Source organism: Myxocyprinus asiaticus, chromosome 25 (assembly GCF_019703515.2).
Source record: "Myxocyprinus asiaticus isolate MX2 ecotype Aquarium Trade chromosome 25, UBuf_Myxa_2, whole genome shotgun sequence".
NCBI lineage: Eukaryota > Metazoa > Chordata > Actinopteri > Cypriniformes > Catostomidae > Myxocyprinus > Myxocyprinus asiaticus.
The window spans coordinates 18,409,967-18,436,276 of NC_059368.1; the positions used below are offsets into that span (position 1 = coordinate 18,409,967).

The following is a 26,310-nucleotide window of genomic DNA, read 5'->3' on the forward strand; positions in this document are numbered from 1 at the left end:
AGTAACAGATCAATATTTAAGTCCTTTTCACTTTAATTGTTTACTTCCGCATGTTCATACGAGAACTGATGCGATACAACCGGAAGTACAGCTCGATTTGTTTACAAGCGAACAATGTTCACAATCCTCATTGGACCCAGTTCCTTAATTCTGGGTCCTTTCATGAACGTAAGCAATTATATTAAAAAGGACTTAAATATTGACATGTTTCTCACCCAAAGCATTCGTATTGTTTTAGAAGCTATCAGTTTAACCACTGGAGTTGTATGGATGACTTTAACTACAACTTTTGGAGCTTTAAAGTGCTGATCACCATCCACTTGCATTGTTTGGACCTACAGATCTGAGATATTCTACTGTGAAAGACCTCTGCTCGTTTGGGAAGAAGGAAGTGGGAGCCGGGTGCACATCCAAACGTACAACATTTATTTTCACACTATTCAGTGTCTTCCCATTCACACATTGCTTTTCAGCATCACACACCCTAGTGGCTTTTCAGCTCACTGACCACGCAGTCGCTCTGCTTTTCAGCAGCAGCTCTCAACCACACACACAGAGCTTCGTTGCGTCTCTCTCTCTCTCTCTCTGTGTTATTTGAATGTAATATTAACCAGCTGTTTTGGAGATTTCGGTCTTTCCCTATTTAAGTAGGTAGGGGCTGTACTTTCATGCCACATGTATCCATAGAAAATAGCTGCCCAGCAGTGTTCCCAAGATGGCCACAGATTGGACTGACTTACTTTGAAACTGACTTTGGTATCATACACTCGAATGTTGATTATTGATTTGCTGTAGGAGAGACCCTCTGCCAGACGTACTGCTTTCCTGTGATAAGAAAGAAACTTTTGTAGAATGGAGCTTCATTCTAGAAGCGCTGCCCTCTTATTTAAGTCACAGTAAAATGTGTAATGATTGGCTATTACAATTCTTTCATCACTACTGGGCCTGCCATGTCTCATGGTTGACGATGGCCCCCAAAGTGTTCCATTACAATACTAAGACAGATCAATGACCTTCAGTGCCAAACAGCTTCAGCTGTCAGACAAATTATTTTTATTATTAATCAAAATGATTAATTAAGTGTATACCTGCCAGTACTGCAAGTGACTCTGTAATTACTACGTCCTTTTCCCATTTACCAGTCCGCAGTGCATGAATTCATCATTATATTGGAGATCCATAAGCCTCACTGAGCTGTAACAAGTCACAAGCGGTCACAAACCCAGATTCACTACTGTCTATTTTTTTTCTCAATAAAGTTAAAGGAATAGATCACCCAAAAATGAAAATTTGCTGATAATTTACTCACCCTCAGGCCATCCAAGATGTATCTGAGTTTCTTTCTTCATCAAAACAGAATTTAAGATTTTTAGGATTTCATTTCAGGCCTCCTCCTTTAAACAATGCAAGTTAATGTCCTCCATTTTTTGACGGTCCAAAATGCATATTTAGGGTGCATCAAAATAATCCACACGACTCCAGTCGACAAATAAAGTTCTTCTGAACCCAAACGATTGATTATTTTTAGAAACAAAACAATACTTATATACTTTTTAACTACAAATGTTTGCTTCCGTACATCTCTGTGATGTGCGCTCATGAGAGGGATGAAGTAAGCTCTTGGTAAAGTCACGCATCACGTGGAGGAGGAGTCAGGAAGCACGTCATTGTTTACAAGAGAAACTTGCACAGACCAAGTGCCGTTCACAAACCAAAACAGTCCAAAACAATATAAAATAAAAATAATTTCCAAATAATAATAAAAAAACATTACTGCAGTAAATAACCATCCTTTATTTCGGAGCAATGGCATTGCATTATCTACTTGTGCTTTTTCTTTAGCAGAAATATATAGGCTATATGACTGTCAGGAATTCAAGCCACACAAGTCGTAGTTAATGAAACCATGTGTGAGAGCGTTTACTGAGATTCACAGGATTTCCAGGGTTTACACAGTGAGATCAATGGTACAGGTGATATCACACAGAAGAGTAGCTTCACAAACTTATTTATGCAGGCAGTGATGAGCAAGTGAATTGAGTGCAGGTGCGGTGAATTATAAATCGGGTGATGAGCGGAGCGCTGAGGGAGGCGTAACAATGACAACGTTTTCACACATACCTGAATTCGCTGGAAAAACAGCACAGGCACAGCCGATTAATTCAGATATCAACCCTTTGTTTCTTTCGATGGTCTGAAATCCTCAGTGGTAAAATTTCTCTGCACACCCTCTAATATTTGAGAGAATGTAGAGGTGTACTGATATCCACGTTCAGCACGATAAGCCAGAGCTTCAAACGCTCATGATCATGTATAGGTAATCGATGAAAAGTTTATATTTTTCTTTGGGGTTTCTGAAGGTTGAAGCATCCAGGATACACATGCCAAATGACCATTTTGAACAATACAAATCTACAGCAAAGACATTTAAACTTTTGTACAGCACTGCTCCTCTTGTAAACAATGGCACGCTTCCTGCCTCCTCCACGTGACGCGTGACCTTACCAACGAGCTTACGTCATCTGTCTAAGTATTGTTTTGTTTCTAAAAATAATCAATCGATTGGGTTCAGAAGAACTTTATTTGTCGACTGGAGTAGTGTGGATTATTTTGATGAACCCTAAATATGCATTTTGGACCGTCAAAATGGAGTACATTCACTTGCATTGTTTAAAGGAGGAGGCCTGAAAATCCTAAAAATCTTTTACCAAATGCATCATTTTGATGAAGAAAGAAACTCAGATACATCTTGGATGGCCTGAGGGTGAGTAAATTATAAGAAAATTTTCATTTTTGGGTGATCTATTCCTTTAAAACAGGTCCACATTAAATTATTGACTGTGACTGCCCCCGCTGAACAGATGACAATGAGTTGGCACAGTAAATGCAGGGCTCATGTCATTTGTCTTTCCTTGGTAGGAAAAGGGTGACTCCAGCCCAAAGCGAGATATAGATGGGATGGGGGTGGCAGAGATCAAATACGGCGATTCGGTCTGTTTCATCATGCACGTGTCCACGGGCCTATGGCTGTCCTACCAGGCACCTGATGCAAAATCTTCTCGTCTGGGGCCACTGAAGAGAAGGGTAAGAAGACAAATTGTCCTTGTGCACTTTTAATTTACATTTACATTTACATTTATTCATTTGGAAGACGCTTTTATCCAAAGCGACTTACAAAAGTGGAAAACATAAGCGAATCATCTTAAGGAGACAGTGGTATGAAAAGTGCTGTATTACAAAGTTTCACTAGCATTTTCAAAGTTTGTATTTTTTTTTTTTTTTTTTTTTAATGACCTGTTAAGTGCTCATGGAAAAGATATGTTTTTAGTCGTTTTTTGAAGACAGAGAGTGAGTCAGCTTCACGGATGAAGTTGGGAAGGTCATTCCACCATCGTGGTATGATGAAGCTGAAAGTCCGGGAAAGTGTTTTGGTGTCTCTTTGTGTTGGTACAACAAGGCGACGTTCCTTAGCCGACCGCTGGCTTCTAGTGGGTGTGTGGCTCTGCATAAATGATTTTAGGTATGCTGGAGCAGACCCAGTGACTGTTCTGTATGCCAGCATCAGAGCCTTGAATTTGATACGTGCATCAACATTTTAATGAAACAACATTCACTCTTATCTTAAAGGAAGAGTTTTCCCAAATATAAAAATGTGATTGTCATTTACTCACCCTCATGTTGTTTCAAACCCGTATGACATAAAGTTATAGAGGTCAGGAACGACATGAGTAAATTCATTTTGATTTTTGTGCGAATTAACCCTTTAAGGGGCTGAGCATGTCACAAAGCTCCCTCTTCAGGTCACACATACATCATTATGATATTCAATTTTGAATGACAAACATATCTATGACATCATGTGCCATAAGTTATGATCCCATTAAAGATTATGGGGCTCACAGCACGGGCTCATGTTGGCACAAGCTTAACCACAGTAGCTTCTGTGTAAAGTGTAGGATATATGAGGCCATGGTTTAAATGTGATAATGAGGTAGGCATGGTGACAATGTGTTTTGTGGGAGTAGTTAGGATTACATGCTCAGAGGGACTGCACCTCTCTCCAGCGCTGTGCTATGCAGCTTAACTCCGGGTTTAAGGCCAGAAAAAACACAACCACCTTTACAAACAGCCCAGAGAGCCACAATCCTCACTTTGGTGACTCTTGATTTGATTTTCGAATCTATTGAACAACATTTCATTTTGTGTGGCTTGTGCTGAACAGACTGTTTCTCTGCCCTTTTCCTGTGAGGACAGAGGTTTCAGGTTGAAGATAACTTCCACTGATTTGTCTTGTCACAGTCTATTTATCAATAAACCCTGTTTTTTCCAGCCACTGAAAATAGCACAGCCAACGGCATGAACCAAAACACCAATATTAACATGCAATAGTGGTTTGTACTGTGGAGCATCACATAAGCCAGTCTCCATCTCTATATTTAAACTGCACTCGTTACAAATGCATTTGATGACACGTCGACCTGATATCATGTCGAACTCGTAATAATAGACACGTTGTGATGAATGAACAGAGGCAGAGCTATATGGCTTTATAACAGATTTGCGAGTGCATGGGACAAGTTTTGAGCGCACACATGCACTCTCTTAGCGAGAGCAGGGAAATGTCATAAGAAAGCCAGTGAATTGTTGAGGGCGTGCGTCCAATTTTGTGCAGGAGTGAAGGAAATATGCGTGCAAGCAGAGAGATTTGCGCTCGTGCCACCGGAGTTCATGACATTTAACAGTATTATTATGCCATAGAGTTACGGTCTATTAAGCTGGACTGTGGTCCATTAAGCCAACATTTTTCATATATCTTCACAATACATTTTTATTGTATACTGTATATGTAATTTTTTTATTTTACTTGGTGAATTTATCATCAATCTCCATGCCTCACCTGACATGCTCTGGCGCCTCCCTGTATATCTGAATGGGTTTGCTGATGTGAAGGATTCCATGGCAGCCATTTTACTCTCAGTCAATGTTAATGTTAGTTTCTGGTGTGGGCAGGCCATCCTGTCTCTTGAGGGCCATATGGATGATGGGCTGATTTTGCAGCTCTGTCAGCACGAGGAGTCCCGGGCGGCTCGCATCATTCGGAACACCACAGTCCTCTTCACTCAGTTCATCAGGTATGACAGACTCAAATAGAAACGTTCTTCTCCTCCTAACTGTGAGTGGCATTATATTAATATATTTTAAAATATTAAAGCTGTTTAATAATATTTCCTGGCCTCAGGGGTCTGGATGGTTTGAATGGGGAAAAGGCATCAGAGGTCAGTCTGCCTGTGAGTGAAGTGCTGCAGACCCTCAATGACCTCATCAATTACTTTCAGCAGCCAGACTCTGAGCTGGAACATGAGGAGAAACAGAGGCAGCTCCGATCCCTCATCAAGCGGCAGGATCTCTTCAAAGAGGAGGTGAAGAAACCAGGATTAAAAGCCACACCCATGATAACAAAGCAAATTTATAGGCAACGTTTAAGATACCTAATATGTAAACTTTAGCCCTCTGCATGCTTTTTTTCTGACACTAATACTTGTGATGCACCGAAATGAAAATTCTTGTCCGAAACCAAGAATTCTGGACACACTGGACAGCAAAAAAAACGCTAATATAAAATTAATTATAAAGTCCTAATTATTTAAAAAAACTAACTAATATTATAATAATTTTCTAAGGGGTTTAACATCTATTATCATTTGTATTTAGCTACATTTACCCCTATTCAGGATCATTTCACATGCAAGTCAAAGATTCTTTTTATGTTTACATTTTTGGCCAAGATATTCATCTTGTTTTCTCTATCGTGGCCGGAATTTCGGTGCATCCCTAATGTTGTGTAATGCATTGAGAGTTGCAAAAATTTTGCCCTTCAGTTGTTTGCAATAACATAGATAACTATCTTCTGCAAACCTCAAAGATATACGGTAAAGATGCTGTAGAGTTTTAACCAGTGTAATGCATACCATTGATTGTTTTTTTTATTATATTAGGGAATGCTAACCCTGGTCTCACACTGCATCGATCGGCTGAATGTGTACAACAGTGTGGCTGAATTTGAGGAGTTAGCAGGCGAGGAGGCAGGAGATGCCTGGAAGACAATTCTTAACCTCCTTTATGAGCTCCTGGGTAAGAGCTCTATCACACGTCCACAGCCTCCAGCCTTTAGCCCAGGATGTTGGTGAAGAGATGTGACTGTTATTAGTGGCAGTTAAATAGCAATTCTGTTCTCTTATATTGCCTTGTTGTTGACTCTCAGCCTGATTTATGAAGGGTAAACTTGTCGTTAGGACAGGAGGACCATATATAAGACAGTTCAGAAAGTTAAGAAAGATGCAATATAGCTCTAGAAAGCTTATATGAAAAGAAATTGCAATCTCACATTAATGGCTTGTTATAAAATAAATAAATAAATAAATAAAATCAGATCAGATGAAATTAAATTGCTTTATTTATCACTCTGACATATACAAGAGTCTGTAAAAGTGAAAAACTTGCGTGGACCACACACTGCAATTGTGTACAGCTAAAACAGCTAAAACCAGCTTGAGCTGGTTGACTGGTCTTAGCTATTTTAAGATGATCTTAAGCTCACCCAGCCTATCTGAGCTGGTCTAGCAGATCTCGCAGCCTGGCCAAGCTGGTGCTCAGCAGGCTTAACTCCCAGCCTGACCAGATAAAATGTGCCCAAACCAGCTAAAATCAGCTAAGACCAGCTAACCATCTTAAGCTGGTTTTAACTGTTTGTTTTTTCCAGCAGGGAGAAGAACATAATAAAGACAATGTACAGGATACATAATCCACAAAAACACACAGTATACACACAATGCACAAAATACAAATATGCATATATGAGTAACATTCTCATATCATGCACATAATACACATATTTACAAGAAGTACTTGGGAAATTATGACATAATACAATGTGCATTACAATACATTGTGCAAAATACTGAATAAACAGTTGAGACATTTATTATAGAGAAACAGATAATATACAGTAATTGAAGTTGGCATGTTTGCAAATTGCACTAGGAGATTTAATGATTATGTCTTTAACTGTTTCAACTCTATAACTTATATAGTGTTCCCTCAAGCATTTTAAAACTTTTATATATAGGACAGTCTTTTTTGGCCAGGCCAGTTTTTTTTAGCTATTGAGATTTATTTGATATTGTAACACCACCTAAGGATCCAGTTAGTGTAAAGGCTCTCTTCAGTTCACCTTGACTGGCTCGACATTAATCAGAGCCCCTATTGAGACTCGTTCCGAATTTTTTGCTCACTCAGAATCACTGAGGTCACACTTGTGCTGAGTCTGTTTGCAGAACAGTAGGCGCAATACATTAGTCAGGTGACAACAGCCAGTTTTACGGCCCCATACGGATGCATTTACTGCCTTAGGAGTAGCTCTGCTCAGTGTGTTTGTGCTTCAAAACCGCCTAGACAAATCACAACAGCACCTCTTCGGAAAGTGCCTTTAGCTGTGGTGTCAGATTTGATGGATTGCTCCCAGGGAAAACAGTGGGTTAGTTGAAGATCACCCACATTTAGTACTTTATTTACACCAAAGCTTTAGATTAGGGGGAATGCTTTTCAGAATATCATCTGTTAGGTTGGGGCACCCTCACTGAAACAAATATTTTAGTTCTAAGTAACCTTTACGTTATCAAATTTTGCTCCTTAAAGGTGCACTCAGTAATATTTTCCCCATTAAAAAAGATTTACTCCTAAAGAAATTAATTGTAATTTTGAAACATACGTATAAAATCATGACCACTCATTTGAGATGAGCATTCTGGTCATATCAGTAACCTTATAAAAGCAGGTTTTATTCTATATGGGGAGGGGCGCCCTCATGGGGGCTGCCATTTTAGAATCACATGACCAGCTGAATACTACTCGCTAAATCTCAGTAACCGTCTTGTTATTGGACACTTTCACTCTTGGATTAAATTAATCACAGTTGATCATGAATAGTGAATTTCTACAATGGCATCTGTAACTGAAAACGATTGATTTTGAATGGTGCTGCATCCACACCACTAGGTGTCATTATAAGAAAGTGTAATAACTGATTTTGATATGTATTCTCTGTGTTTTAAAAAAACTTACATCAAATAATTAATGTTTTTTAATTAATTATTTTTTATTTTTTTATTTTTCTCTGCTGAGGTCCTGTCTGCTTATCTGTGCATTTGGGGGGAGTGGTCATAAGCTCTTGAACCTGAATATTTAATGATGTTGGCCCAGGCAAGGAATGGGGGCTTATGAGGACTGTAAATTGTTGTTGTTGGTATTTAATAGGGGTTATAGTTGTGTTTAGTTCTATTTAGTGAAGCCCATGCTGTTTTGTGTTAAATAGTGGTGATCAATTTATGTCATCGTTATCGAGATTAGTGTTTCCTAAGAAGAATCCTGTTTTTTTTTTCTTATACTGAATATATATGCAGTACTCTAGCTCTCTCTGAGAAAAGGACATTCAATAAAGGAAATATTTGTGTGAAGCATAAGTAAAGGGATTTGCAAGTGTTAGTCTGAGGTGTGAAAGGAATAAAAGTCTAACAGTGAGTTTATTGTCATTGATTTTTTTTCCATTAGCTTCTCTGATTCGAGGAAACAGGACCAACTGCACACAGTTCTCTCGCAAGCTGGATTGGCTAGTAAGCAAGCTTGAGCGATTGGAGTCCTCATCAGGTAAATACTGCTATACATCAAATTGGACACATACATTAGCATTAATTACAGAGGAGTTCTACATTAAACAGTCTGTCTAACAATCTGCCATAAACACGCTCAACTCAATTGACCATCGGCATCAGTGGTTTTAGAAAATCTAGCTCCATGTCACAGTACAAAAATTGTTTATTGTACAGTACATTTATCATTCATTTTGTAGGTTAATTGTACTGTAAATTAATTTCTGTGTTTAATGTAGTCTGGGTTGTATTTTCTTTTACCGTACATGGTTTTTCCATTGTTTTTGAGAATGAGCGCATGTCATACAACCTGTCCATGTTGGTATCTGTGTAATTTGGCTAGCTTCTACCAATTGACAAATTAAATTACTGACAGATGAAAATACAGTAGAGTTTGATTGGACACACAGCCTTTAACATTCATACCAAAAGATTTGGGAAATTATTCTCCTTACTTTTAAAACATGACAAGCCTTTTTATTTTGCTATACTAGCTTTATTCAGTTGTATCCTTGTGTTTACTGTTTACAATTACTGCAATGCAATATTTTAATAAAGCAATTCTCTGCAGGCATTTTAGAGGTGCTTCATTGTATCCTAATCGAGAGTCCAGAATCTCTGAACATCATTCAGAAGGCTCACATCAAATCCATTATTTCTCTCCTGTACAAGCATGGACGCAACCACAAGGTAAAAATGTTTTGTTTCACAACACACACACACACACACACACAGACGTTGGTTTAGCTAGCCCTCCATAGACATAATGATTTTTATAATGTACAAACTATAGATTCTATCCCCTAACCCTAACTCTCACACACACACACACATACACACACACACGCAGATGAGTATGGAATATAAAGGATGTTGCAGACCCTTGTGCTAACACTTTCTAAAGCGTCATTAGCTCTCTCAGCATTGAGACTAAAGCCTGCAGCCCTGAATACTATAAATATTGTATGAAGAGCTGAAAATGCAGCATTTTATACAGATCCATATATAAACCCCTCAGATCATCATTCCTTATAAATCTGTACATTTCTGTATTATTCAGAGCTACAAATGTAAGAATAAGAATGAACTTAGGCTTCAAGGGTTGTAAAATTATACTTAAGTGAAATTATGGATACTGAGTGAAAATGTTACTCAATTAAAAGCCCAGGTATCTAGCCAAAAACATACTTGTGTGAAAGCAAAAAAGTATTCACAATAAATTGTACTTAAAGCTACACTATGTAACTTTTGGCCCTCTAGCGGTTAAAAAATAAAACTGAATGCGTCTTGCGGAAGAACATTGTTTTGGTTGTGCTTCGGCTCTGCTCCTCTGCGCGGATGAATGTGGTTCGAAGCACCGGTGTACACATGGATACAGGACATCTTATCAGAGTGAATGGACAAATAAATAACAAAAGAAAGGAAAAGACAGATATCCGAAAACATGTCATCTGAGCAGGTAAGTGCCATATCTTACGCTGTTGTTTGGATTATTGGAAACATTGATGTTTTGAAATAAATTACATTACAAAAGTTAGGCAATGTTTGTTAACATTAGACATAACGATTGCTAGTCTAATAAGGTCAAACACTGTAAAGTTTTTATAACTGCAGGATATTCTGGCCAAATAGATCACGGTAGTAACTAATCGATAGATTGTCATTGTTACCGACCAGTGGTCAACATAATTTCAAGACTCACATGTCCTTGTCAAGCCTAGAACTAAAATATTGTAAAGGACAGACGTATATGTGTGATTAAACAACTATACATACAGTACTGTGCAAAAGTTTTAGGCACTTAAGATGTTTCACAAAAACATTTGTCTAAAGATGGTTATTTATATCTTCAGCTTTAGTTTGTCAATAGGAAAAATACATTTTAGTCTCCCAAACATTACATTTGCAAATAGAAAAGATTAGAATAGAAGAACAGGCACTCTGCAAGAGATGGCATTGCCCCCACAAAGCCCCCCACTGAACATCGTGTCAGTCTGAGATTACATGAAGAGACAGAAGAAATTGAGACAGCCAAAATAGATAGAAGAACTGTGGCGAATTCTCCAAGAAGCTTGATACATCCTATCTACCAACAACCAAGAAAAACTGTGTCCAGGAGTACATAGGAGAATTGGGACTGTTTTAAAGGCAAAGGTGGCCACACCGAATATTGATTTAGCTTTTTTATGTTTACTGGACTTTGTATGATGTTAATTGATAAATGAAAACTATTTATGGCATTATTTTTGAAGACATCCTCACTGTGCAACATTTTTCACAAGTGCCTAAAACTTTTGCACAGTACTGTATACCATAATAATAAAATATCTTACCTTTTGAGTAAGAAAAAAGCCATCTCTGGGTCGCTTTTAAATCCTATAAGTTGTCGCCACCTCTGAAAAGCCAAGCCGATGTTGATTTGAGTTTTATTACTGACTCTGTCACTTTCCCTTTTTGCTTGTAGACTCTGCTCTGTTCGGGGTTTTTTTGTTTTTACAACCAGTGATTCCCCGGAGGTTTGCCGTTTTGAATGATCTATGGTCAATTTTTCTCATTTGTTGTGACAACAAACTTTCAGCTTCACACTACTCCCACACCATACATGCGCTACAGTAGCTGGAGCTTATTTCTCTGTGTACGGATATGACGTCAACACGCACGGGTGAATGACGTATGTATGCAATTTCCCGCAAAATCCATCCCGACAGCTCTAAAATATAAATCATTATTACAGGTTTATCAAAGTGTATTTGGGTAAAGACATGGTTTGGAAGATGGATTTTTGTTGCACTCTCTCATTACTAACATTTTGTTATTTTTTAACAAAAAAGTTACATAGTGTAGCTTTAAGTATTAAAAAAGTAAAAAGTAACATTTTTTCATAGCTAGAATGAAATCAAGATAGGACATGTTGTTAAATTCGATTGGTTTGTTAAGTCACCTTTTTACTGTCTCTGATGACTGTCATATTTCTCCCCCATTGGCATTCACAACCTTGTCATAGAATCATCTAACAATAACTACATTTTTGCAAATTATTTTTATGTGGCCTGTTGTAAATAACATAGAAGTTTCCTGGTGGAATGAACACTAGAGGTGCAACGACTTTTATCCCCTTTCCCTCAAATCACGAGTAAAACGGCAGATTATCAATTAATAAACACTTACTTTTTGCCCTGTTTCTCACACAATGCTATCTTATTACATATAAACACTTTTACTATAGCGGATGACTAATTTTAACATTTGCATTACATTACCAACAACATTTACAAGTTTCTTCAACTGATAGTGTGTTGCATATGCAATACAAATGACCGGGGTACGAATCCTGAAGAGCACGCGAGACGACACGTGAGCCGAAAGTGTCATAGAAGCACACAAAATGATGTGGTTTCTTCTGAAATTGTGTTTTGCATGTCACATTTGCTTTTTATGACACTATCAGTTAGGTTTAGGTTTAAGGTTTAGGGTATGGAGCTCGGTTTTGTTGATTTAAATCTCGATAAAACATTAAGCTTTAAAACTTCATCTGTTCAGGAGAACATTTCACTCTCTTTTAGCTGCACACAGTGGACATTTCACTTCGGAACTGCCCTGAGATGTGTAATGAACTACATTATTTTATTTTGCAACAACGTTCCCAGTCACGCAATGTTCGTTGCATGGGAGAAGGCACTCACGAATTGCGATGTCAGAGCACCCAGCCGCTTGAGACATAGAGAAAGATTAAAAAAAATCAAAATAAACTTTGAAGAAAGTTAGTTATGTTGTTGGATTTGTGAACTGTTTTATGAGGTTTGCTGCCAAACTTTGCTGTTGAGCAGATGGATAAATTCAATAAAATTCATAATTCATAATTAATATTTGCTCAGATTCCATTATTTTTATTATCATTATTATTTTCATCATTATCATTGCTGGTTTTATAGTTATTATTATAATTAATTGTTGCCAAATAATAACAATAATAATTCAGCAAACAGGGAATAGAAATTCATATATATGATTTAAATATGAAGGCAAGTGTAGAAATTAATGACATATACACATTTAATTATAAAAGCCTTTTGTTAATATATATATATATATATTTGCAACGTGAATGATCATTTTTGACTTCATAACTGTCCAATCTGTAGAAGTAGCAGGCATTTAGAATAAAAGTTTGGACAAAAATTGTTAGTGTTTCTCACTTCGTTCTCATAGTTTTGAATGAATACATCGCATTCAGTCAGGCGGTCACATATGGTCAAGTCGCACAAATATTTCAATGTATCCAAAGCTCAAATCAGATCAGAAATGTGGCTTCTGCTGATGGTTGGAACTCCACACAGCAGACCATAGACACTCCATTTGAAAATGACTGACCTCTGGTCTGTCATTTGTCATTTGTCAGATGCAGTAAAAAGGTGGCATCAGTCCAGTAAGACAAAAGAAAATGATTTGCAAAAATGTAGTGAGTACTTTTCAAGTTTAAATAAAATTGTAAGGAGTAAAAAGTACAATTTTTTCTTTGGAAATGTAATTAAGTAAAAGTACAAGTATTCTGTTTAAATTGCACTTGAGTAAAGTATAATTCCAAAAAAATAATACTTAAGTATAACACTTAAGTATTTTTACTCAAATACTTTACACCCCTGTAGTCTTCACAAGGTGTTAAATGCAACAACTGGTGCAGATATTCAGACATTTTAATAAGGGGCAGGTGGCTCTACTGGTGCAAACCCTTGCTGCTTGACTTGAGAGAATTGCTCTGTCTTTTGAAATGTGGGTCATGTAAACTCGTTAATACATTCAAGGGGTTGCACAGCATGTTATGTGATCAAACACTCCCAAGGATGCACTGGAGAATCCGTAGACACAAGACTTTGTAAATTTCTGCTTAGGGCAAGTGTGCATTATGAAAAGTTAAAGCAAAACATGAAAACATTCTTAAAAATGTTCTTGGTTTCACACAATCCCCCAGATTCTAGACGTTCTCTGTTCCCTTTGTGTTTGCAATGGTGTGGCTGTGAGAGCCAATCAGAATTTCATCTGTGACCACCTGCTTCCCAAGAGAGACCTTCTGCTCCAGACACGATTGATCAATGATGTTCAGAGGTAAGCAAATCATCCTGACAATCAAAGTGTACAAATTTCCTCAATGGACCTGTGAATATATGAGCACATACAAAATATCAAACCAAGTGACATCTGTGAACAAATAAATCTATATTTAACTTTTCTGAGCCATTTTTGTAAATAACTGGTGTCAAGGCTGTTTTTAGTATATTTATGAAGTAAGTTCCACTCAGGTTTACACAGGTGCACTTGTGTAACCACAGGTGTAGATCATCACATTAACTATGGACATGTTCCGCTAGCATTTTACTACCAGAAGGTGTTCAAATACTTTCATCATAATTTTGATACAGAGTGTCTGTTGTTTTATCATTTGAAGCCTAAAATACTTTTTTTTATGAAATGTTGTGCTGTACAATTGTGCTTGTTCCATAAGTCTTATATATAAATGCAAGAAATGCAAAATAAATGCGACTTGGTTTGATATTTTGTCATATAGAGTAATGCAATTCCATTTACACAGTTTCAAGTCTGCTTAAGTGTTCAGATACATTTGGGTTGGGGTCACTGTACTGTATTTAGACCTGCATTTAGACATTAGATCTCTGTTTGTTTACAGTATGAGACCCAATATCTTCCTTGGCGTGAGTGAAGGTTCAGCACAGTATAAAAAGTGGTACTTTGAACTGATCATTGATCAAGTGGACCACTATGTGACCAGTGAGCCCACCCACCTTCGCGTTGGCTGGGCCACCACCAAAGGATACGCCCCCTATCCTGGGGGTGGAGAGGGTTGGGGAGGAAATGGTGTGGGTGACAACCTTTACTCCTATGGGTTTGATGGGCTTCATCTGTGGTCAGGTACATTCAAGGCTTTGTTCTGCACTAGGTTGAACATTCATCATTGGCTAATATGACATTATAAAAAATGAGTCTTAAAGAAATTACTAATCTTGTCGACTAGTTGCTGCAACCCCTACACAAATTCACAATCAAATAAAATAAATATTAATTCCAATGTCTGAAAGGGCGAATTCCACGGGCCGTAGCCTCTATTAATCAGCACTTGCTGAACTCAGACGATGTGGTGAGCTGCTGTCTGGATCTCGGAGCCCCGAGCATATCTTTCAGAATCAACGGCCAGCCAGTGCAAGGCATGTTTGAAGACTTCAACGTAGATGGCTTCTTCTTTCCTGTCATCAGTTTCTCTGCAGGGGTGAAGTGAGTTTCTCACTATGTAATAACCTACACTGCTGACCTGTCAGGCAGAGTTACAATTTAATATAATTACCAAGCAGGAATATGGTAAGATGTATACATAAACTTATAGAAAATTTGTTTTTTATCTACAGCTAAGTGCAAGACCAGCCAGGTTGTCTTATGCAAAGCTAGACTCTTTTTACTTAGGCACAATCTGCAGTCAATGCATTCTGTTGTGTGCATACAATTTTACTAATAAATAATCTGTCTGACGAGGGAGATTACTGTATAGAGCTTATTCACAGTAGCGCAATCTTTGATTTTTAACAGGAATGAAAACGAAGCTGTGAGGGATAGACTTAAAGGGTTAGTTCACCCAAAAATAAAAATTCTCTCATCATTTACTCACCCTCATGTCATCCCATTTGTGTATGACTTTCTTTCATCTGCTGAACTCAAATGAAGATATTTAGAAGAATATCTCAGCGCTGTAGATCCATACAATGCAAGTGAATGGCACCAAAATTTTGAAGCTCCAAAATCCACATAAGGGCAGCATAAAAGTACTCCAGATGACTCTGGTGGTTAAATCCATATCTTCAGAAGCGATATGATAGGTTTTGATAGATTTGGCTGTCACAAAAAAATCAGATTTCTTACTCACATCTGACACAGATCGGATATTGTTGCACATGTGTTAATGCAAAAATACGCATGAGATCTTATTTTTTCACATCCGATCTGAGTCACTTCCAAATGTGGTTTTAAATCAGATACTTATCTGATATCTGAACATCTGACCTACATCTAAACACGCATATCCAATTCCCCTTGGCTTTTCTTAACTGCATGTCCTTACGAAGCAGATGTGCCTGTAGGCACTCGCTCAAAAACTCAAAGCTTCTCTCGTTGAGGTGTAAGTTTTGTACCCACTCCCTGTCGTCAACCGTGTGGACTTGGTCCCACCACTACTGACTTCTAGACCTATTTAGATGGAATTAGTTTTATATGGGGACGTGGGGTAATGTAATATTTACCAGAGCTTCTCAGTAATTTTAATCCCGTGTGAATCGGTCATGTCAGTAATTTTTCCAGGCTGTGCGTTCCCATGCCAGTAAAGATTACAGCGTGATTACCTACTATAAAATGGTCTGTAAAAATCTGGTAATATTAATCCAGTGCGAATTAATAAAAAGCCTGTAAATCTACACTTTCCAGCACTTAAGCCCTTTCAATATTAAATATTATTAAGAGAAACAAGCAGTTTTCGATGATTTGAGCAGATTGATTGTGGGAAATTGTGTTGAGCCCCGTGTTTCGTCCATATTTTTAATTCAAGAGTGTAGTACAATATTACAGGCTTGTTAATGTCACCAGTTCTGTTGTATTTAGCCAGATAGTCCAATCAATTTCTTCTTATAATCACAGATACAGTATATGATCATGTTTAATATGTCCTTCATAATTAATAAGCACATTATACATTTTCTAATAGGTTAGTTACGTGTGACAGCAGTGTGTAAATGCTGTAGACACACCCATCTATTTTATGTGAATTTTAAAGACATCGCTTATCCCATGCCTGCGAATTGACGGTAAATATTACAGATGTCCGCAGTAGTAATTAATTTGCAGACATATATCAGGAAAACTAATCCCGTCCGAATAGGGCTTTAGCCACACTCGTCTAATCAGTGTTGAAATCATTAAAGTGTGCTTACCATGGCAGCAGTAAAAAGTTGCTTTCGCCTTTCTTTGCCTAAATAATTACGTGCAATTTTGCCTACTTTTGAAGATATTAAATAGCACAAGGCCATTCAAAACCTGAGGTTGGGAGAATAATGAAAACACAAATATCAAATACGAGTCATGTCTTCAGTGAATGTAAACAGGCGGGACAAAAAAAGATTGTATCTTTGCATTAAGCCTTGCAGTGTAAACGCAGCCTTTAAGTCATTTTTCCTTCACCTTGGACAATTTATGATAAAACATTACTTAAATATGGATTTGTTTCTCACCCACACCTATCATATCATGTTTGAACACATGGATTTAACCACTGGAGTCATATGGATTACTTTTATGCTCCCTTTATGTGAATTTTGGAGCTTCAAAATTTTGGCACCCATTCAGTTGCATTGTATGGACCTACAGAGCTGAAATATTCTTCTATAAATCTTAATTTGTGTTCTGCAGAAGAAAGCAAGTCATACACATCTGGGATGCCAAGAAGGTGAGTAAATGATGAGAGAATTTTCATTTAGGTGAACTATCACTTTAACATCTCTTCAATGGCACACGGTATAAAGATGTATAACACTCCTAGATCCTAAAAAAAACATAAAAAATCTCCCTGAGGAGCAAACCCACAGACACCCCTAGAAAATAAGGGTGCATTTTATTACTTGATGGACTCCAGCACTGATGAAAGGCTAGAAACACCTCTGTCTCTAGAAATTGTTCACCATATCTTTCCATAATTTTTACTTTGAACATGGCGATTTGAAACTTAAAATATTTTTACAGGAAGTAGTGTTGTGTGTCAAATGAACCTTTTCTTCTCTTGCCTTGTGTCCAAGGCTCTGTTTGTTCAATCAACAGAGACAGGCAATTAGTCACTTGACTTCTCAAACAACTCCAAATAAATTAAGTACAACCAAGACATTTTGTGATTAGATTAATCAAGTAATTGATCATGAGGTTAAATGCTCAATGTTTGATTTTCTCAAGGGTCCGTTTCTTGTTGGGAGGTCGGCATGGAGACTTTAAGTTCCTGCCTCCAGCAGGCTATGCACCATGTTACGAAGCCCTTCTTCCTAAAGAAAAGATGCTTGTGGAGCCTGTAAAAGAGTATAAAAGAGACCTGGAGGCAGTGAGAGATCTTCTTGGCACCACAGATTTCCTGTCCCAGGCTTCCTTTATTCCTGTTCCTGTCGACACCAGCCAGGTGTGATACTATCAGCAGTTCAGTGTCGACATTGTTCTTTCCATGTTTTTGCACTCTTATCTACATTTTGTTCAGCTCTGCTATACACTTTGTTAAATGTTGTTTGATCTACCCCTCTCAAATGTAAAATGAAATAACAGAATCATATCTTATTTTTAGATTATTTAATTTTTTATTTTGTTTTTAATTTCTATTCTGTGTTCAACTTTCAATTTAGTTTTATTAATTTTCACTCTATTACTGTTAGTTTTAGTTTAGATTTATTTTTTAAATATTTTCTATTTTTATTTTATTTTTTTGGTATATTTAGTTAAAATTTTAGTCTAGTGGCATTTTAATGATTATTGGAAGCAGGCTGTAACGGTTTCACATTATAAAATACAGGTATGTGGTGTATCAAAACTAATGCTAAAATTAATCATGATTTTTTGGTTTATTGTAGTTAGTTTTGGAGTTGTGTTTGTTAGTATAGTTTTAGTTTTTCCAGTTATGTTTTTATTTTTAGTAAGCAAAAATGTTTTCATGTGCAGTGTTTTTCATTTTCATTTTTGTCAATGATGATAACACTAGAAATTAAAGTAAAATAAACAATAACATTTAAGTAATTTTGCTTTTTATTGTTTTGTGATCCAGATTGTCCTACCTCCACATCTTGAAAATGTGCGGGACAAGTTAGCTGAGAACATCCATGAGCTCTGGGGCATGAACAAAATAGAGCTCGGCTGGATGTACGGCAAGGTAGGAGCACTTTTTAGAAGACAAGGATACCAAATACCATCATCAGAATTCCTTGGCAGAAGCAAGATTATCTTTGAGTGATGCACTTCATAAGCTTTGATATAAGGATCATTTCTGCCTTGTGGGTTTAACTACCCGAAGAGCCCAAAGGAGGATAATTGAAAATGTCAATCTGAATTTAGAGTCCTTGACTGCAGCTTAAATGAATATTTAAGCATCCCAAGTAGCTACACAGCAGATGGGTATGCAGATTTAATTTGCAGATAGTTATGGTATATGGAATTCAAGGGAGGACTTTGGTCCAGTTTTATTCCCCCCATCGTTCACTGTAGGAGACTACATCCAGAAATGCAGAGCACAGTAAAAAAAAAACTTACTGATGTCAGAGCTTTGCTGTATTACAATAGTTAAGACAATCTGAATGAGCAGGATGCTGTCCAGGAGTGTGGCAGAAAAAAAGAATTATGGTTGAGCACTGCAGTTACTCCAAATGCCAGATCGGATCATTTAGTAAGAACAAATATTTAGGAGGCCCAGCTGTTCACGGATTAATCTGATTTTAATATGATTTTGTTGGCTCAAAGTGGCATTGTCATGAGCGGAGTGGCATTTTGGCAAGCACAATGGTTTTTTAATTCAGCCACTATTATTCAATCCTAAATGCTTTCGCAATCTCTCTTGCATCACATCAATCAAAAGAGCTTAGAAAGTCAGGAATTTGAGAGTGGAATTATTTTTGGATCTTGGAATCACAGTGTGTGTTACTAGTCATATTACTGCCCTTGCTGATTCATTCATCCGATCGCTGAGCTGATTCATTATTTCTCTCTTTAATTCATTCAATAACTGTGCAGAAATAGTTCTCAGAGTAGAAGTACAAGTAGAATTTCTTTTTATTTTAGCCTTATTCACGAGTATAGTTTTCCCTGAGGATGTTAGGTAAATGTGTTTTTCACAGAAGTTTCTTTTGTAATTTTAATCCTGAATTAAACGCATCTGTGTTTATCTCACACAACCTTAGGATGAATTAAGGAGCAGATTGCCTACTGTTTTTCAGCAAACTCAAGCGTCCTCTGAGAAATCTAATCCCAAGAATGGACAAGAACATTTGTGATTGCACTTCTAGATTTGACCTTTTGCCGAACACTATAGCTAAAGTTAAATTTCTCATTGCACTACCTGGTGCACCTTCATTATGGATTTAGACCTTTTGCCAACTTTCTGGATAAACATTTCTTCAGTTCAAGTGCTGCTGGCACCCCTTTAAAAATGAATCAATAAGGAGAGTCTGTTCAAAGATTGCTCAGAATGGCCACTGTAGTTACAGCGTTAGGCATGATCCTCACCAAAATCAGTTGCCATAATTATACATATGTACATAATATTTAAATATTATAGATTATAATTATATAATTAAATATATGTCTATATGTTTATGTTAAAGGAGTTCATCATACATGCATCCAAGGCACATGACCTACTGTAACATCCACAAGCAGACATTAGACACTTAAATGCAAAGATCCCAATTCAATCTGAAGCAGTAAATGAAATCACAGATGTTCTATGTTAAAAAATGTAACATAAACATTGTTTAGAAAACGTATCCTGTCTGGATTTAACAGACATCATTAATATCAGAGATCAGCTTGAGTAAAAATCTTAATTCAGTCTCCTAGCAGAAGTACAGAATTTTTTTTTTGTTTTGTTTTGTTTGAATGTTTTGCCTTTGTATAAAAATATGTATATAATGTAAAGTATGTACTTGACACTTATTTACAGATAATGTTGCTTTTTAAGGTCCGAGATGACAACAAAAGACAGCACCCTTGTCTTGCTGACTTCTCTAAACTGCCAGAAACGGAAAAGAATTATAACCTGCAAATGTCAACAGAAACCTTGAAGTGAGTATAATCACAATGCTGCTGTGAAGCTCCTAGATACAGACATACATTTTAATTTGATCATTTTTTATAGTTTGGGCCACACTTATTGAAATGCTTAAGACTAAGTGAGTGAATGCCAGAAAATATTTTAGGCTGTGGCCACAAATACTTTTCTTCTCAATACACAGTCTCTAGACTCAGCAGTACAATAACATTTAGATCAAATGCAATAACCAGCTAATGAGGTGTTGCACAGATTCATTTCTTTTTGATCAAATCAAATCAAATCAAATCAAATCACTTTATTGTCACACAGCCATATACACAAGTGCAATGGTGTGTGAAATTCTTGGGTGCAGTTCCGATCAACATAGCAGTCGTGACAGTGATGAGACATATACCAATTTACAATAACATCAAATTAACACACAATTTAAACATCTGTTATACACATAATTACACTCAACAGTATACAAATAATAACATACACTATACAGTATACAATACGCACTATATAGATACACATTATTCAATAAAAATAAAAAATAAAAATATATAAAAAAGTGTATATATATATAGAATGTACAGTATTGTACTGTATTGACATTCAGGCTGTCGGTTGATAGTCAGTTGTTAAGAGAGAACATAATATAATAATAATATAATTTATGACAGTCCGGTGTGAGATATAAGAGTAAGGGTAATAAAGTGCAGTGCTGATGTATTTGATCGTGGGAGATCAAGAGTTCAGAAGTCTGATTGCTTGGGGGAAGAAGCTATCATGGAGTCGGCTGGTGCGGGTCCTGATGCTGCGATACCGCCTACCTGATGGTAGCAGTGAGAACAGCCCATGGCTCGGGTGGCTGGAGTCTCTGATGATCCTCCGAGCTTTTTTCACACACCGCCTTGTATATATTTCCTGGAGGGAGGGAAGCTCACCTCCGGTGATGTGTCTGGCAGTTCGCACCACCCTTTGCAGTGCTTTGCGGTTGTGGGCGGTGCTATTGCCGTACCAGGCGGAGATACAGCCAGTCAGGATGCTCTCCACAGTGCAGGTGTAGAACCGTGTGAGGATGTGGCGGTTCATTCCAAACTTCCTCAGCCGTCTCAGGAATAAGAGGCGCTCATGAGCTTTCTTCACAACGACTTCAGTGTGGATGGACCATGTGAGTTCCTCAGTGATGTGGACACCCAGGAACTTGAAGCTGCTGACTCTCTCCACTGGTGCTCCATTGATGGTGATGGGACTGTGTTCTCTGTCTTTTCTTCTGAAGTCCACCACAAGCTCCTTTGTCTTACTGACGTTGAGGGAGAGGTTGTGCTCCTGACACCAGTGTGTCAGAGTGTGCACCTCCTCTCTGTAGGCTGTTTCATCATTGTCAGTGATCAGACCTACCACCATCGTGTCATCAGCAAACTTAATGATGGCATTGGAGCTATGTGTTGCCACACAGTCATGTGTGTACAGGGAATACAGGAGTGGGCTGAGAACACAGCCCTGCGGGGCTCCAGTGTTGAGGGTCAGTGATGAGGAGATGTTGCAGCATACTTACTTGTCCTTGACACTTCAGTTTGCACTTTAAAAGTATAGCCTATATTGTTTTGCTGATAAAGAGTTATTCTATTGCAGGACTCTTCTTGCATTGGGTTGCCATGTTGCACAAGTCAATTTAAATGCTGAAGAAGACCTGAAAAAAATGAAACTCCCCAAGAAGTAAGATCAACATACATATTAAACACCAGGACCATAAAGTTTCTATTGCAAATAGCTGTTTAAATGAAGCCTACTAAGACACTAGTATGATTGACAGGAGTAGTGACATTGTGATATATAACCATTAAGACTTTTTATTCTAATTCCTTTGCCATTTTAATCCTAATTGTTTTATAGCTACATGATGGCAAATGGTTATAAACCCACACCACTGGACCTTTCTGATGTGAAACTGACACCTGGTCAAGAGGTTCTAGTTGATAAACTAGCTGAAAATGCTCATAATGTTTGGGCCAAAGACCGCATCAAACAAGGATGGACCTATGGTATTCAGCAGGTAATGTTTTCCTATGCATTATTCATTAGTTATGACATTGGATATGTCTGCTTGCCTGAGGCACACCGAAAAAGCTGTGAATAATGATTAAAAGAGAAATGAAAGATATTGCTGAAAGAGCCTTTTAAACTTAAAGGGATAGTTCACCCAAAAATGAAAATTCTCTCATTATTTACTCACCCTCATGGCATCCCAGATGTGTATGACTTTCTTTCTTCTGTAGAACACAAACGAAGATTTTTAGAAGAATATCTCAGCTCTGTAGTTTCATACAATGCAAGTGAATGGGTGCCAAAATGTTGAAGCTCCAAAATGCATATAAAGTCAGCATAAAAGTAATCCAAATGATGCCAGTGGTTTAATCGATATCTTCTCATTTGGGTGAGAAACAAATCAATATTTAAGTCAGTTTTTACCATAAATTCAAAGAGGACCTCGCTTCGGACTGTAGAGCGATAACGTAGTGGATTTCATCTGCTACGTCACGGACATCCATTACGTAATGGATTCAATCCATGTTTTGATGGATTTAAAATGTTCGGAGTCATGATATGCTGGATGTTGTTAATGCAAACATTTTATTCAGCATGTACAGTACATTATGTTGCGTTATGTGTAAATATAAAGTGAGAGAGTGCAATAATGATTGTATTTCCTTAACTTTTTATATATATATATTAGTAGTATAGTATAGCGTACTAATAACTTTTCAGCATCTGGGATTTTAGTCTTCTAAAGAATATGAGAGGTTGCTGAGTATTTGGAGTGAATTTGTTTGGTATGGAAGATGATTATTATATGTTTTTTTTATTTGTTTGATTCTGTTTCGAGAACATATACAGTCCGATTTGGGATTAAAATCTTATTTTAGCATAACATGTTTTATACTCCCTCACGAATATCACAGAGGGACAGAGAAATATATAGCCTTTATTTGATTCATACATTAATGATTATTACATGCCGATAACCTCTTATATACATCTATGAAATAAAGTGTCTCTATAAGACAAGAGTATAATTATACAGTTACAGATAGATATGTCTCATCTATAAACCTTACATTTTGGACAGCAAAACATAGTGGACAAATAAAAATGTATAGGCTAATAGATTACGAAGTTATGTGGATTATGGACAACACATATATTGTTATAAAATATGACTTACTTGAGATGACAAGAATAAAAAGAATCTTTATGTATACTGCAGTGGTCGATTATGATACGGCACAAGTAGAGCAGTTTCGTGGAGATAAAATACAAAATAATGCATATATCCAATCTTTAAAATAAACACCAAACTTTGAAGCTACCAGAGAGAAAATAACATTTATTATATGGATGAATTGAATCATTAAAGCTTATACAGACACAGATGTCTACTGGCAGAAGTTAAACTACTAACATTTAGTTAGCCATTAGGCTAATATAACCTGTCAAACAAAATTGCGTATAGGCGATATGCCGTACTGACAACATTAAATAACACAATATTGTAAAGAGAATATAATGTAATTTAATATGTAGCTGTGGGCGTGCACATTAAAAACAACTAGTACTTCACGGAAATCGACTATGTAGTGGAATGAATCCACTACGTCATTGCGCCACAGTCCACAGCGAGGACAGTCTCATAAATTCTCCTCCCTGCCCAGTAGGGAGCGAAATGCATGAAGAATGCAAATCACCAAAAATAAAAGAAGGACTAATGAAACTGTTTCTCACCCACACCTAACTTATCACTTCAGTAGATATAGATTCAACCAATCATATGGATTACTTTTATGCTGTGTTTATGTGCATTCTGGAGCTTCAAAATTTTGGCACCCATTCACTTGCATTGTGGGGACCTACAGAGCCAAAATATTCTTTTAAAAATCTTAGTTTGTGTTCAGCAGAAGATAGAAAGTCATACACATCTGGGATGGCATGAGGGTGAGTAAATGATGAGAGAATTTTCATTTTTGGATGAACTATCCCTTTAAAATCACTTTTTTTTTCTGAAAGTTTTCTAATATTTTCTCTTTTGCTTTTTATTCAAAGGATTTGAAAAACCGACGCAATCCACGTTTGGTGCCATATGCTTTATTAGATGAACGCACTAAGAAATCGAACAGAGACAGCCTCCGAGAGGCCATCCGGACTCTGGTCGGATACGGATATTACATAGACCCACCAGATCAAGAGAGTGAGTCTAATGTACAGTAGATGCTCTTACATGGTTTTCCAGTTGCAAGAAAGTTGAAAGGAGCCCTAATTTGTGCCTAATAGGCTGACGAGGATCTAGCTCCAGCTGTATTTGCTGATCCATCGCGCAGTTGTAAAATATTATCAGTTATTTTATTTGTTCAAAGATTTCTCTTTCCTCAAGTTCCACTCATTGATTTTTAATTTGTTTTTATTTTTATTTTTTTTTAGCTGTCCACAAAGTGGATGAGGGCATTGAATCCATTCGTGTCTTCCGTGTGGAAAAGACCTATGCTGTGAGGACAGGGAAGTGGTATTTCGAGTTTGAGGCTCTCACTGTAGGTGACATGCGAGTAGGCTGGGCACGGCCTGGCTGCAGACCTGATATGATGCTGGGAGTAGATGACCAAGCCTACGTCTTTGATGGCTACAGGGTAATTATCTGATAGGAGGATAGTGAGGAAATTCATGTATAGACTATTCATGTATTTTTATGACTTAGCATAAGACTGTCCATCCGATAACCCATAGAAAAAATAAACTGCATTTTCTGATAATGTATGAATGGTTAAAGGATGATACATAATTTTAATGGTTTTGTTCTAATCCAAAAATGAATCCCAGGGCCGTCGGGTGCATATGGGTAGTCATTTCTTTGGAAGGACATGGAATAAAGGAGATGTGGTGGGCTGCATGATTAACATGGAGGACAAGTCCATGATATTCACATTAAATGGAGAGATCCTAATCACCAACAAGGGCTCTGAGCTCTGCTTCGCTGACTTTGAAACTGAAGATGGTAAACAGACAATCGTCATACACACAAAACATCTGTTATATATGTAATAAATATACTGCATACTGTAAAAGTCACAAATTGTCTAAATTAAAGGAAGGATGCCATAAAGGTATTTACCTATGCACCAGAGAAACTAGCACACAGCCATCTTGAGAATTTTGTCTTGGAACTTCCGGTCTAGCAGTTGCTATATACTGTAGATACTTATGGTGTTGATGTCATAGTGAAATTAGCTAGCGAAGTGGATTTACAGGTTGTAGAGTTACCAAAATGTATCATTAGTATTTTAAAGTGTCCAGAGGATGTCATAAAAACTGAAAGTAGAGTACTTCTTTAATTCATGAAACCAGAATATCCTATCTTCACACTGTGGACGTGTGATATCCCTCTGTGTTTATGAAACTCCAAGAGACAACACAAAGTCATTAAAAATATGCCTGTTTGACACCTCTTCTAATGTCATTTTCCCATTGCGTTATAGTGAAAGTAAACACATTTTTTGAGTGTTAAGCTGGGATGGGGTAAGAGGTGCCACATATTCATACACACACACACACACACACACAGTGCATATACATGTGAAACTGTACGTTTTATTTTAGATTCCGTTTACAACAATTTTAATCACATTTAAGCCTTTTAAAAATTTGGGTTCACAAATTTTAAAAGGACAAATTGAATTTCCTTTAAGGTCATGAACTTGCATGTATAATAATATGAGCTGTCACTGT

The 26,310-nt window shown here is 37.2% G+C and overlaps 1 pseudogene; it reads left to right on the forward strand.

Moving 5' to 3' along the window:
- Positions 1 to 114: 114 nt before the first annotated feature.
- LOC127415616 (ryanodine receptor 3-like) lies at positions 115 to 25,218 on the forward strand (annotated as a pseudogene).
- The last annotated feature ends 1,092 nt before the right edge of the window (positions 25,219 to 26,310 follow it).